This window comes from Canis lupus, chromosome 24 (genome assembly GCF_048164855.1).
Source record: "Canis lupus baileyi chromosome 24, mCanLup2.hap1, whole genome shotgun sequence".
Lineage (NCBI taxonomy): Eukaryota > Metazoa > Chordata > Mammalia > Carnivora > Canidae > Canis > Canis lupus.
The window spans coordinates 32,333,851-32,340,501 of record NC_132861.1 but is presented as its reverse complement, the minus strand read 5'-3'; positions in this window follow the sequence as shown (position 1 = coordinate 32,340,501).

Below are 6,651 nucleotides of genomic sequence, written 5' to 3'. Positions count from 1 at the left end.
ATTGCAAGCCCCTCCCCCTTTCTCTGTCACAGTGAGATTCTCAGTAGTTGAACACCCAGATACCCCTGCAATTCCCATGGTGTGAGACCAGGGCAGGTACTTCTGCAAAGTAACTCCAGTGCTGAGAGAAGCTGGTTTTCCCCATTTTTTTCCAACTGGAAAAACTGTAGGCTCAAGGAGGACCTCTCTGCATGTGCTGCGCTGACCAGGAAGAGGCCATGCAGTCATCAACCAGCTGCTTCTCTTACCCTTCCAAAGCAGTCTGCCTTGGTCTCTGTGTGATGCAGAGTGTGCTTCAGCCTCACCACAATGTTCTAGGATTCTCTCAGTGGTGTCTTGTTCTTGAATAGTTGTTACTTCTTCTTGAGATCAAACTCAGGAATAGCTTATATTGCTATCTTGGTTACAAAAGTCAATCCACATCTCCACTTCCTATTCCTTCATGTTAGTAACAATAAGAGGGCTTCTCCCTGTCTCCACTTTCATTCTGCTACCTCTAGCCATTCTCTCAATAGGAAGATCTGCTAATCAGTTATCAACTCCATAGGTATGAAATCCAAAGCCAGTTCTTCAAAACTTGTGATGATGAAGTGGCCTCCTTCTCTAGGATCCAGCCCTCCGGCAATTCCCCCTAATTGTTCCATGCCACTTGTCCAGCAGTGCTGGCAGGGAGAACTTGGAGGGAGGACCGTGCTGACTCCACAGTCTTCCGCAGAAGCACAATAGATACTTGTTTTGTGGGAAATAGTTTATTGCCTACCAGGTTGCCAGGCACTTATGTAGGCACTTTGAATGTCAGCCATTTAATCCCTAAAACAACTCCAATACTGCTCTAGAGCACACTGTTGAAAAAGGGATGCAAGCAAATTCAATGTGGTTTGTTTATTCCATATGCAACTTTTTTTCCCTTCCCTACTTGTCTTTAATATTAAAAAATTATCTCAGCAAAGTGAAAGGCAGTTTTTCCCCACACTTGAAAACTGACTGATCCTTTCATAATGGATGCCTATATATACACACACACACACACACACACACACACACACATATATATATATTTATCAATAATCTTATAAGGGATAAGTGGATAAATACATTTATATATATGTCTATATGCCCATACACACACCTGAACATATATAAATATGCATTTATATATGTAATGTATATAAATATATATAATTTTTTTCTTCAACTATGCTTTGGCTAAAAATTTCACCTCTCTTTCTGACCTCTAGATATAAAGAGCTATCAGATATATCCTCTTCATAATTAAAAAGAAACACCAATTAAACCCTTTTAAAGATAAAATCCTTTGTGTTTGGTGGCAGAGAGTCAGTTTAGTTGGGAGAATGTTGAACATAGTAAAGAATTCCTGTATCTTCTGGGTGGCCTAAGCAAGGGACTTCACTTTTCCTGAACTTGAAATCCATCAGGTAAGTGACAATATTCAGTTGGACTTCTAAATTTCTTCTTGCCTTTAATATTCGATAATCCCACTCACTTACAGACCTCCCACAACATGCACAGTCATCACTCAAATACAGATGACCCCTGCCCCATGAGTCAGCTCTCTGGGTAGCCAACATTAGCTTATGATTTCGATTCTACTTGAAGGAACACTTGGAATGAAGCTGAATCTAAACTTTTATAGATTTGGATTATTGAAGATGATGATAGAGCTTTCTTGAGGTTCTTTTCATATTAGTAAGAGATGATAATGTTAATTAATTCATTGACATGATTTGCTACCTAATGAGATGATTGCACTCTGACGCACTGAGCCTGTGAGACTTGCTAACCTTAGGGTTCCTACAATTTAGTTTTACTGACTAACTTTAGTGCTACTGACTCACATTTTTCTAATGGTATGAATCAGCTCTCATTTTAACTCCTTTGCATCTTTTCTAATTTCCCTGCTGTAACACTTCCTGCCTGTATCTTCAAGACAACAGATTGGGGATTTTTAACAGGAGAAATGGAGAACCGCTGAATGAGAAGGCAATTAGTAGCTGAAGGATGTGCCAAGTGTCACTGGAAATATAATTTTCCCCAGATTTTCAGGAAGAGATTTGGTTACACAGAGTGCTTCTCCACAGTGGTGTTTTGGGCTATCATACTTGCCAGGTCTGTAAATAGGCACCTGAACTTCATATTCTTGGACCAAAACCTAAAAGTCTACATTTTATCATATTAAGCATGTCTTCAAATTTAGTTTCAACTTTCATTGATTTACTACTTGATTAGGAATCCTGAAAAATGGCCACTTCTCCTTTACTATTTTGCAAAAATCATGTTAGTGATCTCTGTAGACAGGATAAATGTGCCTTAAATATTATTGCACTTTTGTATTTTGTAATCGTTAACCATCTATCCTCTTTCAGGGACAGAAATTGTCAAAAAAAGAAGACTAATGTTCCCTATCAAACTAAACCATTCCAGAGATTAAAAAAAAAAAAAAAGCCCTGGAAATGATAGCCATCTCACTTTACAGATGAGGAAACCATGATGCTGAGATGTTGAATGTCATGTTCAAGGGCACAGAGCTGGTTATTGAGTAGAGTCACATCTAGTGTCTCCTCAATCTAGTGCTCCTCTCCCCAAACCACATAGTCTGTCCAATCATGGCTACTGGCCTGGTGGACTAGAAAAACAGGGATGTCACCAGGGTGGGCCTAGAGGACAGAGCACTGAGCCAAAGATTATTTTTGAGGCTTAAGATCTAGTGTAATTTTCTCTACTACCTTTCAGACTTGCTTAGACCCAACACTGCTTCCTTCTTTTCTATTTTTCTTTTCTCTTTTTTTAAGATTTTATTTATTTATTTGATAGTGAGAGAGTGAAAGCACAAGCGGGCGAAGCAGCAGAGGGAGAGGGGGGAAGCAGGCTTTCTGCTGAGCAAGGAACCCAACATGGGGCTCGATCCCAGGACTCTGGGTTCATGACCTGAGCTGAAGGCAGACACTTTCACTGACTGAAGAACATAGGTGACCCTATTTTCCCCTTCTAGAATGGGAATATCTATCTTATGCCTGTCTCATCATTATATTTTGGAAGCAGATAACTTGCATTCTGGTTTCATAGGTTCACAGCCAAAGGGGAATTTTGACTTGGGATGGATCATACCTTGAGTGTTTCCCATATTGGATTTGAATCATCTTTAGTTAAGATTTTCGACTTCAAGTTGATACTAGAATAGCTTCCTTTTGGGGACTGTTTTAATGGGGTGAATGTATTTTGCATATGAGAAAGACACAAATTTTGTGGGTAAAAAAGGTTGAGTATTATGGGCTGAATTGTGCCCTCCCCAAATTCTTATGTTGAATTTTCCTATGTTATTCCTAACCCCCAGTCCCTACCATCCCCATCATGTGACTATATTTGGAGAAAGGGGTTTTAAAGAGGTAATCGAGGTAAAATAAGGCTGTATGGTGAGCCCTTAATCTAATATGACTGATGTCTTTGTAGAGAGAGAAGATTAGGAAACAGACGTACACAGAGGGAAGACCAAGCTGGCAAGGGTCTCAGAAGAAGAAGACAGCCCTGTATAAGCCAAGGAGAGAGGACTCAAAAGAGATCATCCTTACTGGCACCTTGGACTCAGACTTATAGTCCCTAGAGCTGTGAGAAAATCAATTTCTGTTTGTTGAAGCCACCTGACCTGTGGTACTTTGTTATGACAGCCCACGCAAATGAACACACTACCCTTGATTATATTGTCCAAAGCACAATCAGTATTTCTGGATGATCATGTTTTTTTTTTTTTGATCAATTTCCTCACAACTGGATATTCCTAGGGTTCTTATTGCTCAGCCCATACACATTGAGGATGTGGCTGCAGTGATGGAGGACTTGGATGGAAGACTGGAAATAGAATAACAGTCATGAACTCCACATTCCCTGATTACTTGTAAAAGTGGAACCTTCCTTCTGGTTTAAGGAAATATGTCTAAATAAGGGAAGGTCTAAAAATGGAAACACTGTAGAGTGTTGCTTCTACGACAGACAACTAGGTTGAGACGGCAATATTATTCATGAAAGAAAAAGTGACTTCATGCTGAGGATATATAGAATATCCACAAAGAACCAAGAGAACCAACTCTTTCCCTCCATTCATGTCTTATTTTAAAGCCTACGTTAGAAGCCACACCTGTCTATCTAGTTACTCAGTGCTTCAGAGATTAGCTTGACTGTTTTAGAAAGAAAGAGTAATTTGGATCTTTTCTATTTTCAGCTCATCTACCGTGCTTTGTGACTTATTAAGTGTAATTTGAAGCAGACCAGGAATGTTTTCTTCTCTACCTTTTATCGACCCTCCCATCCCAATTTATAACTCTGCTTATTGATTAAGCCATGGCCCTTCTGAGGATCTGGCTAGAAAAGAGAGGGTTAGAGACTCCAAATGTTGGTTTCAGTAGAAAATAACTGCAGGATAAATCTCCCTGCACTAGGATTGCTCTCTGCGTACCTCCAAGTTGAAGAGCCCATATTAGTTAATCCCCATGCTAGTGAGTCTTTTGCATTTGGCAGGAAGTTCCTGCCTAAATGAATACGATGCTCAGGAAAGAAAATCAAGAATGAGTAGAAGGCTTCCAGAGAAGGAGCCAGGGGCTCAGAGGGCAGGTTCTGAAGTCAGTCTCTGGACTGGCCTCCTCCCTCAATTCTTGCCCACTATCAACTGCATTTTGAGTTATTACAGGCACCAGAGGAAATTTCCAGCAAAATTTTGGAAGAAGCACTTTTTATTTCTCCTCTAGAAGATATACTCTTACCCGTTAAGTAGTTCTCCTTGCTGGCATCTGGTTCTCTTTCAGCAGCATGAGGTTTTCCCATTACCCAAGCCTCCCTAGCCCTACACCCTCAAAATTTAAGGGTTGGAAGAGAAAAGCTAACCTTTCAAAACCACAGTGGTAATGTTGGCTAAGGACCTCTTAAGTTCTCCAAGCACCTTTGAGCACCTCCTATCATCTGGTGTGTTCCACATCCTGGGAAAGCACCTAGCTCTGTGCCAGACACTGTGGGAAACATGATACCTGCATTATTTTATTCAACCCCCACAACAATTGAAGAACTTTTATTATTGGCCCCATGTCACATGGGGGCTATAGCACAGAGAGGTTAAGTTACTTGCCCAGAGTCACACAGTACTGACCCCCAGAGTCATTTTTTTTTTTAATTTTTCCCATCCACATACTTTTTTAAATGGGAAAGGGTGGGGTATTTTTTTAATAATAAATTTATTTTTTATTGGTGTTCAATTTGCCAACATACAGAATAACACCCAGTGCTCATCCCGTCAAGTGAAGGGTGGGGTATTTTAAACCAATCCAAGTGAAGTCATGATATCATTTCACCTATTTCTGAATGTATCTCTAACAGATAAGAACTTAAAAAAAAACCCACAATCCATATCATTTTTAATAATGTTAAGAACAGTTCTTTACTGTCAATTAATGCCTAGTCTATGATTGTTTTTAACAACTGTATAAATCATGTGGATAAACCATAATTTATTTAATGAATTCAAAATTGATAGATATTTAGTTTGTTTCTAATTTAGGGTGACCATAAACAACATTGTTATTATCATCTCTGTGACTAAATCTTGACATATTTCCTTAGCATTTTTCTTACAATAAATTCTGAGAGGCAAAACTACTATTTTAACAGTTACTTCCATTTTAAAGATTTATAGAAAATATATAATTGTGGGAGGTACCTAGGTGGCTCAGCTGGTTGAGCTGCCGGCTCTTGATTTTTCAGGTCATGATCTTAGAGTTGTGGGATCAAGCCCCACATCAGGCTGTGGTCTAGTGGGGAGTCTGCTTGAGGATTCTCTCCCTCTGCCCCTCCACTCACTCACACATGCTATCTCTCTCTCTCTCTCTCTCTGAGACTCTTTCTCAGAAAGGCTCAACTTGCCAAGCCATTACCAGTATGCGGTATCTTCACCAAGACTTTTAGCCTTTATTAGCTATCCTTTGGGCCATTATAACAGGTGAAAATGAGGTTACATGGAGCTTGCATTTCGATGCTAACTGGAGGCAGGGCATTTTCATATGTTTATTGACCATATACATTTTTTCTGTCTTGGTGAATTGCTTGCCTATTACCTTGTGCCTATGTTGAAATTGTGTACTTTTTAAAAATTAAAATATAATTGACATACAATATTTTACTTTCAGGGGTACATCATAGTGATTCAGTATTTTTAAACTTTACAAAATGATCCCCACGTTAAGTCTTGTGACCATAATTCATCTTTTGCTTGAATTTTAAAGGCTCTTTTATATGAAGATGCAAATACTTTGTTTATAGTGTATGTTATAAATATTTCCCTGATTAATTTGTTTCTCTCTCTCTCTCTCTCTTTTTTTTTTTTTTTTTTTTGAGAGAGAGAGAGAGAGAGGGAGAGAGTGTGTACACATAAGGGGGAAGGGGCATAAAGGGGGAGAGAGAGAGAATCTCAAGTAGACTCCCTGCTGAGCTCAGAGCCCCATGCAGGGCTCAATCTCATAACCCAGATCATGATCTGAGCAAAAATCAGTCGCATAACTGACTGAGTCACCCAGGTACCCCTCTAATTCATTTGTTTCTAAACATTGGTTTTTTGTTGTTGTTGTTGTTTGAAGACTTTCACAACTACCAATC